The sequence below is a fragment of the Orycteropus afer genome, unplaced genomic scaffold, assembly GCF_000298275.1.
Source record: "Orycteropus afer afer isolate SDZICR_OR568_19922 unplaced genomic scaffold, OryAfe1.0 scaffold00043, whole genome shotgun sequence".
In the NCBI taxonomy this organism is placed as follows: domain Eukaryota; kingdom Metazoa; phylum Chordata; class Mammalia; order Tubulidentata; family Orycteropodidae; genus Orycteropus; species Orycteropus afer.
Genome location: NW_006921630.1, coordinates 257,482 through 270,154, shown reverse-complemented (window position 1 = coordinate 270,154; position 12,673 = coordinate 257,482).

Genomic DNA, 12,673 nt, shown 5'->3' with positions numbered 1-12,673 from the left:
TTTTCTAGGTATAGGATCATATCATCAGCAAATAGGGATAGTTTGACTTCTTCCTTACCAATATGGATGCCTTTGATTTCCCTTTCTAAGAGGCAGGAGACTTTTGAGGCAGCAATTTTTATACAGGACATTTATTGAGGTGTCCTCTTAGAATCATACCTATGGAGATAGATGGTAGCAACATGGGACAGAGAGAAGTTGGTCTTTGATATCACAAGAAAGTTCTCAACCAATTTCATGGTGAGTTCTGGAGGTGGGATGGCCCTGAAGAGTTGTCTCAAATTGGGAAAAGGGGGAGGACATTTATACCTCTGTATCAACAAGGTTGGCTGACTCTGAGAAGGAAGAATCACCTTGGTGAGGGGACATTCAGCAAAGGACAGTCTGGTGACAAACTCCATTGCAAGTCATCAGTTGGCAACTCCCACTGACTGGGAAAATGAGTGTTTCTGTCTTCAAGGGGGTCTCTGAAAATCATACCACAGTATCCACCACACTTTGTTAAATAAGTAAAAAACAACAGCCTAAATTATAGTGATATCCCACCATCTTTTTGAGGATTCTTAGAGTCATACAAGAGAGGGTTGAGGTCCAACTATTTTACAAAAGAGTGTCAGTGATCAATTTAGGGACAAATTATTCAAGTAATATCAGGCAGAATCTTTAAACAAGTGGGACTTGGAGAATTCAGGTTCCAATAAGACTCTGAAGGGTTAATTTTGTCATTTAGTAAACTCCCTACCTACAGAGACCAGCCACCTGGAATTCAGGAAAGACCAACTTCTGTCTTTTGTTTATCAATCAATGAAAAAAGAAAATATGCTATGAATTCATGAACCTATATTTCGCTGGTCTGCCACCTCAGAGCTCTATCCAAAAATGGAAATTGTAACCCATTAGAGATCTAAATATAACCAGGAGGGTTCTCAACAATCCCCTAAGCCTGGTCTTATAACTATGTTGAAGAAGAGAGTATACACATGATGAAACTTGGGGCTCCTATTTTCCACCTTTGATATATACCTTGGAACCAACACATCCAGGTGTGCCAATGAGGTCTTACAGAGCCGACTCTGAGAACTCACACCTGCATAGTTAAAAAGTCTGCACATTTGACTCACACAGTAATCACCAATCTTTTAAAGGAAGGGCTTGGCAGAATGACCTACATGCCTATAGGAAAACATAGTTTCAAAAATGTCCCAGACTCTAATAAGTCAGAGCAGCCTGTCCCACAGGATGAGTAAGTAACCAGGCCAAGAAAAAGGAAGTCACAGTATTGGTATAAATGTCCCTCTCTGTGCTGAGATGGATCATAAGACAAAGGTCATAAATATTCTTTCCCAAACAACCCAGCAGCTGTGTGTCAAGCCTCTTCTTGCTCATCTCCAAGATGAGAGGTACAATGTTCACTAGGAAACCTGTCCCATTTCTTATATTCCTCGTTGTTGAAAAATTTTTTGTTATTCTGAAAACTGACTTCCTTACATTTCCACTCACTAGTTTTCATTCTGCCCTTTAAGACATCAAGGAATACCTGTGTTCCTTTACTACATGGCAGGCTCTATCAAACAGAGTTAGACACGCCTTCTCATATGTTGCGTATACAAATTAGATAAATCTCTACCACAATGCTTATCCAATAACATTACTAATATGTTGTTGTTATGTGCTGTCGTGTCATCTCAGACTCATATTGACCTTATGTTCAACAGAACAAAACACTGCCTAGTCATCTGCCAGCCTCATGATCCCTACTATACATGTGTCCACTACTGCAGTCACCATATCAATACATCTTGTTGAGGGCCTTTCTCTCTTTTGTTGACCCTCCAATTTACCAAGCATGACATCCTTCTCCAGAGAATTGTCCCTTCTGACAACATGACCAAAGTAGAGACAAGGTATGGCCATTCTCACTTCCAAGGAGCATTCTGGCTGCACTTCTTCCATGTTAGTTCTTTAGCAGTCCATGGTACTTTCAGCATTCTTCACCAACATCATATCTCAAAAGTATCAACTCTTCTTCGGTCTTCCTTATTCATTCTCCAGCTCTCACCTGCATACGAGGTGACTGAAAATACCATGGCTTGGGTTAGGTGTATTTAGTCTTCAAGGAGACATCTTTTCTCTTCAGCACTTGAAAGAGGTCTTTTGCAACAGATTTGCCCAATGCAATACATCTTTTGATGTCTTGACTGCTGCTTCCATTGGCGTTGATTGTAGAATCAAATAATATGAACTCTCTGACAACTTCAATCTTTTCTCCATCTATCATGATGCTGCTGCTTATAGGTCCAGTTGTGAGGATTTTTTTTTTTTTTTTTATTGAGCTGTAACCCATACTGCAGACTGCAGACTACAGTCTTTAATATTCATCAGTAACTTCTCCAAGTCATCCTCATTTTCAGCAAACAAAGTTGTGTCATCTGCATCTCTCCAGTTGTTAATGAACCTTCTTCCTATCCTGATGTCGCATTCTTCTTCATATAGTCTAGCTTCTTGGATTATTTGCCTAGCATACAGATTGAATAAGGATGGTGAGAGGATACAACCCTAACGTACTCCCTTCCTGATTTTAAACCATGCAGTATCCCCTTATTCTGTTCAAATGGCAGCCTCCTAGTCTGTGTACAGGTTCCTCATGAGTACAATTAAGTGTCCTAGAATTCCAATTCTTCTCAATGTTATCCACAATTCATTATGAGCCACACAACAGAATGCCTTTGCATAGTCAATAAAACACAAGTAAACATCTTTCTGGTATTCTTTACTTTCAGCTAATATCCATTTAACATCAGCTATGATATCTCTCACCTCACGTCCCATCATAATCCAGCTTCCATTTCTGGAAGTTCTTTGTCAATATACTGCTGCAACCATTTTTGAGTTATCCTCAGTAAGATTTCCCTTGCATGTGATATCAAAGATATTGTTCAATAATTTCCATGTTCTGTGGGATCACCTTTCTTTGGAATGGGTATTGTGTTAGACTGGGTTCTCTAGAGAAACAAAACCAGTAAAGTTTATATATATGTATATATAGAGAAATTTATCTTAGGAAAATGGCTCACACACTTATTTAAGCTGGCAAGGCCAAAGTTCCTGGATCAAACATCAAGCTGGAGGTGTTTCCACATCAAGCTGGAGGCTTTTCCTGACTCTTGCAGCCACAGGTCTTGCAAAATTCTATCATGTGATCTCCAGTGTCGTTACTATCACCAAGGCCATATTTTCCAACTACCAGTGATTCTTCTTTGTTTCCAACTTTTGCATTCCAGTCACCAATGATAATTAACACATTTGATTGCATGTTTGGTTGATTTCAGACTGCAGAAGTTGGTAAAAATCTTCAATTTCCTTATCTTTGGCTTTGGTGGTTGGTGCATAAATTTCAATAATAGTAATATTAACTGGTCTTCATCATAGGTATATGGATATTCTCCTATCACTGACAGTATTGTTCTTCAGGACAGATCTTGATATATTCTTTGTGATGATGAATGCCACATCATTCCTCTTCAACTTGTCATTCCCGGCATAGTAGATCATATGATTATCTGATTCAAAATGGCCAAAACCAGTCCATGTCAGTTCACTATTGCCTAGGATATTGATCTTTATGCATTCCATTTCATTTTGACAACTTCCAATTTTCCTAGATTCATACTTCATACATCCATGTTCTAATTATTAATGGATATTTGCAGCTGTTTCTTCTCATCTTAAGACACGGGGGTCAGCAAATGTGGGTCCTGAAAGCTTTACTTTATGCACATGATTAAGGTTGGCTCTACTCTGAGGAGGCAGCTCTTCCCCAGTCATATTTTGAGTGCCTTCCAACCTGAGGGGCTCATCATCCAGCACTATATTGGATAATGTTTCAGGGCTATTTATGAAGTTTTCCAGTAATATATCAGATAGCATTTCACTGCTGTTCATAAGCTTTTCATTGGCTAATTATTTGAGAAGTAAATGGGCTCTTCCTTCTTCTGAGTCTGTCTTAGTCTGGAAGCTCTGCTGAAACCTGTCCACCATGGGTAATCCTGCTGGCATTTGAAACATATGAGTGGTCTTCAAAATGCAGTTGCCTAATGTTCCTCACCAATGGGATAACTCAATAGGTCTGGGGTAGAGCCTAGGACTCTCTGCTGTTTAAGAAGCCTCAGATAGTCCCAAGAGCCCATAGCATTTAGATGATAAGATATGAGAAATATAGCATTTAGATGATAAGATTAAGGGCAGAGATCTCAGCATATTTACTTCTGCCTCCCTAGCACTTATTAGGAGGTTCTGAATAAACAAACCTTTATTGAATAAATGAAAAATTGAACATGAAAATAATGAACAAAGAGTTCTAAAGACAACTATCACTTGTAAATATGTCTTTTCCTTTTCAGAACATCTTATTGTCTTCACAACATTCATAGTCTTGTTATTCTACTCTAAAGCACAACAGTTATCAAGATCTCTGTTAAAATGTAGTGTCCAGATTCCAACTAATCTTGCACATTTGGTCTGTGCAGGAGACAATTATTACCATTGGCCAGGATGCAACAATACTTTTAAAGGTAGGGTGAGATGACAATAGCTTCTTTTGGCATCCAAATGACACTGTTGGCCTACATTGCACTTATAATCAACTAAAACTTCTACAAATTACCCTCATCCTGATGATCTTAAAAACTGTAGTATTTTTCTCTTACCCCTATTAAATATCATCTTATTAGTTTCAGGTTATTTTTCCAATCTGTCAAAAGCCTGGAATTTTGATTTTATCATACAATGCATTAGCTCTCCTCCAGGATTTGTGTCATCTGAAAAGTCAGTAAGAGGGTTTCTATGTTTTCATTTCTAATTCAATAATTAAAATATCAAACATGACAGTGACAGGGCCAGAGCCAGAGGGCCAAAATATACCACTGTAGATCTCCCTTCAATTTGACCCAACCCTCTTAAATATTTTTGGAGTATGCATATTGCACCAAATGTACATCTATCTAACTGTGCTTCACTCAGCACATACTTGCTCTTGTCAAGAAAGATATCATGAGAAGAACCTAATATTCCAGAAATAACTCAGATTAGAGATTTGAGTTTATTGCAAACTCAATCTGTCACAAACTTGCTGTGTGACATTAGGCAATGTAGCTTATGTCTCAGCATTTCCTTTTTCACTTACAAATGAGGGACTTGTAAAACATGTTCTCTAAGATCCCTTCTAGCACTAGGATTCCATAGTTTGTGGTATCTCCGTGAATCTCGTAAACCCATTAGAGAGTGAAAGAGGTGGTTTGGTATGACTTACTACTGGCTCCTGGTGAAAATGGCATGCTTTTCTGATTTCTTAAAGCTATTTGTCCACCACTGATCTGTCAGCTTGTCATAATGTGGTGGCTTGCCTGTTGCTGTGAGGCTGGAGGCCATGCCACCAGTATTTCAAATACCAGCAGGGTCACCCATGATGGACAGGTTTCAGTGGAGCTTCCAGACAAAGACAGACTGGGAAGAAGGATGGGGCCACACCCTTCTGAAAACTGGCTACTACTGAAAATCTTATGAATGGGAGTGAAATACTGTCTGGTATATTACTGGAATACTTTATGAAGAGCCATGAAATATTGTCTGATACAGTGCCCGCAGATGAGCCCCTCATGTTGGAAGGCATTCAAAATACAGCTGAGGAAGTGTTATCTCCCAAAATTAGAGTCCACCTTAATGACATCTATGGAGTAAAGCACTTGCAGCTTCATTTACTGATGGGGCATGACTCAAAACAAGAAGAAATATCTGTGAACAACTATCAATAATCAGAACATAGAATGTACAAATTCTGAATCTAGGAAAATTTGGAGTTGTCAAAAATGAAATGGAATGGATAAAGGTTGATGTCCTAGGTATTTATGAGCTGAAATTGACTAGTATTAACCATTTTTAATCAGACAATCATATAGTCTTCTATAATAGGAATAACAAATTGAAAAGGAATGGCATTGCATTCACTGTCAAAAAGAATATTTCAACATATATCCTGAAGTACAATGCTTCAGTGATAGCATAATTTCTATATGCTGACAAGGAAGACCAGTTAATACTACTACTATTCAAATTTACACACCAACCACTAAAGGCAAAGATGAAGAAATTGAAGATTTTTACCAAATTCTGCAGTGTGAAATTGACCAAACATACAATTAAGATGTATTGATTATTACTGGTGATTGGAACACAAAAGTTTGAAACAAAGAAGAATCATCCATAGTTGGAAAATATGGCTTTGGTGATAGAAATGACACTGGAGATTGCATGTTAGAATTTTGCAAGACTAGTGGCTAAGGCACTTGACTGCTAACCAGAAGGCTGGCGGTTCAAACCCACCAGCCACTCCTCGAAGGAAGGTTGGGCAATCCTACTTCCGTAGTGATACTGCCTCGGAAACCCAAGGAGGGGTCGCTAGGAGTCAGGGCTGACTCGACGGCACATAACAACAACAACAACAACAACAACTTATTCATTACAAATACCTTTTTTCAACATCATAAATGGGGCTAGACACATGGACCCTTGCCAGATGGAATGCACAAAAATTAGATTAACCACATCTGTGGAAATAGGCAATGGAGAAGCTTAATATCTTCGGCCAAAACAAGGCCAGGATCTGACTGTGGAACAAACTATCATGTAAGTTCATGTAAGTATGTAAGTTCAGGTTGAAGCTGAAGAAAATTCAGACAAGTCCACAAGAACCAAAATATGACCTTGATTACATCACACCCAAATTTAGAGACTATCTAAAGAATAGATTTGACATGTTATATACAACAACCAAAAATCAGATGAGTTCTGGGATAATATCAAGAACATCACACATGAAGAAAGCAAGTGGTCATTAAAAAGGCAGGAAAGGAAGAAAAGACCAAAATGGATGTCTGATGAGAATTTGAAACTTGCTCTTGAATGTAAAGTAGCTAAAGAAAATGAAAGAAATTACAAGATAAAAGAACTGAACAGAAGATTTCAAAGGGCAGCTTGAGAAGACAAAGTAAAGTATTATAATAAAATGTGAAAAGACCTGGAGTTAGAAGACCAAAGGGAAGAACACATTCAGAATTTCTCAAGCTGAAAGAACTGAAGAAAGAATTCAAGCCTCAAGTTGTAATATTGAAGGTTTCTATGGACAAACTATTGAATTATGCAGGAATCATCAAATCACCATGCAAAAAAAAAAAAATTGGTCAGTGTTCAAGTATTTCAGGAGGTAGCATGTGATCAAGCACCAATGGTATTGAAAGAAGATGTCAAAGCTGCACTGAAGGAATTGGCAAAAAATAAGTGTCCAGGAATTGACAGAATACCCAATGAGATGTTTCAACAAATGGATACATCATTGGAGTGCTTACTCATTTATGTCAAAAAATGTGGAAGATAGCTACCCAGCCAACTGACTGGAAGACATCCATATTTGTGCCCATTCCAAATAAAGGTGATCCAACAGAATGTGAAAGTTTTCTAACAATATCATTAATATCACACACAAGTAAAATTTTGCTGAAGATATTTCAAATACAATTGCAGCAGTATAGTGACAGGGAACTTCCAGAAATTTAAGCTGGATTCAGAAAGATATGTGGAATGAGGGATATGATTGCTGATGTCAGATGGATCTTGGCTGAAAGCAAAGAATACCAGAAAGGTTTACTATTATTGACTATGCAAAGGCATTTGACTATGTGGATCATAACAAATTATGGATTACTTTGTGAAGAAGGGGAATTCCAGAACACTTAATTGCACTCATGAGAAAATTGTACATAAACCAAGGTGCTGACATTAGAACAGAATAAGAGAATACTGCATGGTTTAAAATCAGGAAGGAAGTGCATCAGGGTTGTATCATTTCACCATACTTATTCAATTTGTATGCTAAGCAAATAATCTGAGAAGTTGGAGGATATGAAGAATGTGGCATCAAGATTGGAGAAAGACAATCTTTACAACCTGTAATATGCAGATGATAAAACCTTGCTTGCTGAAAGTGAAGATGACTTGAAGCACTTTACTGATGAAGATTAAAGACTAAAGTCTTCTGTATGGATTACACCTCAACATAAAGAAAACAAAAGTCCTCACAACTGGACCAATGAGCAATATCATCATAAACAGAAAATATTGAAATTGTCAGGGATTTCATTTTATTTGGATCCATAATCAATACCCATAGCAGCAGTAGTCAAGAAATCAGATGTCATATTGCACTGGGCATATATGTTTCAAAAGACCCCTTTAAAGTTTTAAGAACCAAACATGTCACTTTGAAGACTAAGGTGTGCCTAACCCAAGTCACGATATTTTCCATCATCTCACATGCATGTGAAAACTAGACAATGAATAAGGAAGACCAAAGAAGAGTTGATGCCTTTGAATTATTATATTGGTAAAGAATACTGAAAATACCATAGACTGCCAGAAGAATGAACAAATCTATCCTGGAAGAAGTACAGCAGAAATACTCCTTTGGAAGTAAGAAGACTTGTCTTCACCTTTGGTCATGCTATAAGGAGGGACCATTTCCTGGAGTAGGATGTCATACTTGGTAATGTAGAGGGTCAGTGAAAAAGGGGAAAACCCTCAACAAGATGGATTGATACAGTGGCTGCAATGATGGGCTCAAGTATAATAAGGATTGTGAGGATGGCATGTGACTGGGCAGTGTTTTGTTCTGTTGTACATGGGGTCACTATGAGTTGGAGCTGACTTGATGGCACCTAACAGCAATACAAAGCTGTTTGTTGAATGACTCATTCAAAAATGGCAGTCCTATCCTTTTACAGAGGTAAATGGAAATGAAGATGTTCTAACATTGGGCTGAGATGCAGTTCTGGGAGCTGGAATGGGGATATGGTACAACTTACCTGCAATGCCTTGAACATGGCCATAAACAGACCCAGCCTAGACAGTGTGCAGATCAGCAACAACATCATTTGTGTGATCTTTGAAATCTATATTTTCCATAATAAAAATTGAGATGACTGCCATCCTCAAGTTATTGGTAGTTAGCTGGTCTGCCATTTTTTCTCAAAGGTAATTGTTAGCAAACATTTCCAAGTTCTATCAGTACTCATTATTCAATTATTTTTAGTCCAGGGACTTGAATAAATTAAGCTCTCTTGGTTTCACTCTCTCATCTCAGTCTTTAATTATTTATTTTACCTTTCTGACTCTAAATACTCCTTTCTTTGATGGAGAAAAATGAGAAAAATAGAAGTTAGATGAGTCTGTATTTAATAACTGTAAATGTTTTTTCATTTACTCTTAAATAATGGACCAATCTTTGCTTATTCTTCTTGTTCCCAAATTCACTTTTTTCAATTCTCATCTATTCTGTTTCTAGTCCTTCGTAATACTATGATCTTTTGTTTGGTGACTTTGAAATGTACATAAGAAAAGTACTGAATCTTTGTAGAAGCCAAATTGAAAGGAGGAACTCTTGAGTTAATGAATTTGAAGCAAGTAGTTGTTTGAGAAGGCCATTTTTGAATCCTCAGAGAAGCACCCAGGAGATTAAACAACACAGAGGTTCTGAGCTTCAGAAGGCAGACTAATAAAGAAATGTAACTACCAGAAATTAAATTCATTTAGTACTCACAGAATAATTGGCACTTAAAAAGCAATTAAAAAAACAAAACCCAATTACAGAATAGGCAAAATATCTGAAGAGAAACCTCACCAAAGAAGATAAACAGATGACAAAAATGCATATGAAGAAATGCTTGTCATATGGCATTGTTGTTGTAGTTGTTATATGCCTTCGAGTCGGATCCGACTCATAGCGACCCCTCCATGGGTTTCCGAGGCAGTATCACTATGGAAGTGGATTGCCCTATCTTCCTTCCGAGGAGTGGCTAGTGGGTTTGAACTGCCAGCCTTCTGGTTAGCAATCAAGTGCCTTAGGCACTATGCTACCAGAGCTCCCCATATGTCATTAGGGAATTGCAAATGAAAACAACAATGAAACACCACTACACACCTATTAAGATGGCAAAAATCAAAACACTAACAACAGCAAATGCTGATAAGGATGTGGAGCAACAGGAACTTTCATTGATTGCAATGAACACAAAATGGTAGTAGTTGTTGTTGTTGTTGTTTTGCCATCGAGCCGGCCCGGACTCATAGCGACCCCTCCTTGGGTTACCGAGGCAGTATCACTATGGAAGTAGGATTGCCCAACCTTCCTTCCGAGGAGTGGCTGGACAAAATGTTAGAGTCACTTTAAAAGATAATCTGGCCAGGCATATGAGTTGAACATGTATCTGAGGTAGACACATTCCTTGGAGAGAACAATCATGGGAGAAAGAAGGGCTGTTTATGCACAGGGAGACAGTTCAGGGGGCAGGAGTGCATGGAGGGATGGACACAGGGAAGAGGTAACTATCGGGAGGAAGTGGGAGGGGACCTGTTGCATTGGGGTAAATTGTAGTCAATTTCATGAGACAACGTGTGTGTGAACTGCTGTATGGAAAGTGAATTTGCTCTGTAAACTTTCACCCAAATCACAATTAAAAAAAAAAAAAAAAGATAGTCTGGCAATTTCTTAGAAAGCTAAACATAGGCTTATCATTCATTCCAGCAATTGCTCTCATAGGTATTTACTCAAATGAGATGAAAATTTATATCACATAAAACCTGCACATGGATATTACAGCAGCTTTATTCATAATTGCCAAATATGGAAAGCAATTAGGATACCTTTAATAGATGAATGGATAAACAAACTGTGGTACATCCATTTAATGGAGTATTAAATAAATAAATGGAGTATTATTCAACAATAAAGATAAATGAGCTATCAAGCCATAAAAAGACCTGGAGGAACATTAAATGCATACTACTATGTGAAAGAAGTCAGTTTTAAAAAGCTACATTCTATATTAGTACAATGGTATCACAGTCTAGAAAAGGCAAAACTATAGAGACAATTAAAAAACCCCATAGTTTCCAAAGGTCAAGGGAGGGATGAATAGGTGGAGCACAAAATATTTTTAATGCAGTGAAAATATTCTGTATGATACTATCTAATACATGACATTATGCATTTATCGAAACCCATAAAACTATACAACACAAACAATGAATCGGAATGTAAACTATGGACTTTAGTTAATAATAATGTATCAGTATCGATTCAGCAATTGTAAAAAATCTACCACAGGAATGCAAGATGTTAATAATAGGGGAAATAATGCGCAAAGGGAAGACGGTATAATAGGAATTCTCTATATTTTCTGCGTAAGTTTTTTAAAATAAAATCTATTTTAAAAATGTAAAAAGTAATTCAGGTCTTTCCTGTGAAAAACAATCTGTTAAATGTTTCCTTTTATAAGATTTTTTTCTTTTTTTAGTTAACCAGGACCAAAAAGTTAATCAAATTATGCATTTTTTTTTCAATTAAGATAATTTTATATAAAACAAAAACAACAGGAAAATACATCTAGTGCTATATCCCTGAATTTCTATTAGTCATATTTCAAGATCTGTGCATTGAGTTTCACTCCACTGTCAGGGCTGACTCGACGGCACATAACAACAACAACTGTACTCTGAAGGTTGCCGGTTTAACCCACCCAGTGGCATTGTGGAAGAAAGGCCAGCCAATCTGTAAGGATTACAGCCCAGAAAGAGCCTATGGAACAGCTCTGCTCTTCACACTTGGGGTCTCCATGTGTCAGAATCAAGTCGACAGCAATGGGCTTTGACTATACATTGAATATAGTCTACCTTCAATATAGTCCATTAATAATCTATTTTAAGTGCAAAAAACAGGCATAGTTGACAGGAGAAATCAATTTTCTGTAGAGTTAGTCTAGCACCTTTTCTTTTAGTAATAAAACTGTCACTAACAAATGTTAACTATCTTATTTAGGATTCAAATGCATAGCTTAGGCTAAACAAATAGCAACAAATGATGATATAAAATTTTAAAAAAAAGACACTAAAGCTTGTTAAGAATTTGGTTGTTCTTTCTTTCTTTCTTCTTCCTCTTAAAGCACTGTGATTATAATCATCTAAGAGAAATTCAAAATATTATATTTTCCTAATCCCACACAGATGCTAGAAAATAGAAAATTTTGGAATAATACCAGATTTTTAAACTTTTAAAGTGACCCTCCAAATTACTTTTATTGGACACTGAGCTGAACAAAAAGTAAAGCTGCCTCACCACTGGCTGTAATGTTTTATCCAAAAACTTCCAGATTGCAAATATTTTTCCCCTGGTCAAAGAGGAACAGTAGTAAGAACAGCTTCAGAAATGCCTTAAAGGCAAGCTAATTTATATCGATTTTTTTTTCACCTTAAATTCAAAGTAAGATACATTACTGTGATAAGGTAATCAAAAAATATGTGTTATTCAAGCAACCAAAAATACCAGTTATACATATATAAGGGGCTAGTTCATCACTTTTAGCAATAATCGTACAAAAGATTTCAACGTTTGCCCAGAAGGGACTAGGCTCCAAAGAACAGATGTTTTTACATAACCCACTGTCACTCAGTTGACTCTGACTCATAGTGCCCCTATAGGACTGAGTAGAACTTCCCCATTGGTTTTCCAAGGCTGCAATCTTTTACAGAAATAGATTGCCACATCTTTCTCTCACAGAGAGAACTGGTG